The following is a 562-nucleotide window of genomic DNA, read 5'->3' as shown; positions in this document are numbered from 1 at the left end:
GTCAGGCCCCTCCGCTTTTTGCAAGCCAGACTTGGGGGCTCTGCTTGGCTGGCGAGCCGCCCCTCCGCCCTGGCTCCCTCCCGCCAGTCCGTGGAGCGCGCACCGCCTCGCTGCCCTTCCTACCCTCTTCCGTGGGCCTCTCGTCTGCGCTTGGCTCAGGCGACTCCGTTCTGCTAATCCTCTGGTGGTTTTCTGGGTTATTTAGGCAGGTGTAGGTGGAATCTAAGTGATCAGCAGGACGCGCGGTGAGCCCAGCGTCCTCCTACGCTGCCATCTTCCTAGAGTCTCATCTAACATTACATTTTCTAATTTGATCCTTATAATACCTCTGTGAAAACTTGTAACGTATTTGTAAATTACATATAAAAATACTTGCAGGCAGAGAAGTCAATAAGTGATACAAGATATACCGAGCTTTCTCTTTTCTTAATACATCCATTTATGGCTATAAATTATATTCTTCTGTCAGTACTGTTTTGGCAGCACCAAGTAGGTTTTAGTATATTGTGCTTCCATTTTACACTGTTTGAGATATTCTTTTATTTCCTTTTCGATTTCTTCT

The sequence above is a fragment of the Herpailurus yagouaroundi genome, unplaced genomic scaffold, assembly GCF_014898765.1.
Source record: "Herpailurus yagouaroundi ecotype Mexico unplaced genomic scaffold, PumYag 67350, whole genome shotgun sequence".
Taxonomy (NCBI): domain Eukaryota; kingdom Metazoa; phylum Chordata; class Mammalia; order Carnivora; family Felidae; genus Herpailurus; species Herpailurus yagouaroundi.
This window is presented reverse-complemented; position numbering follows the sequence as displayed.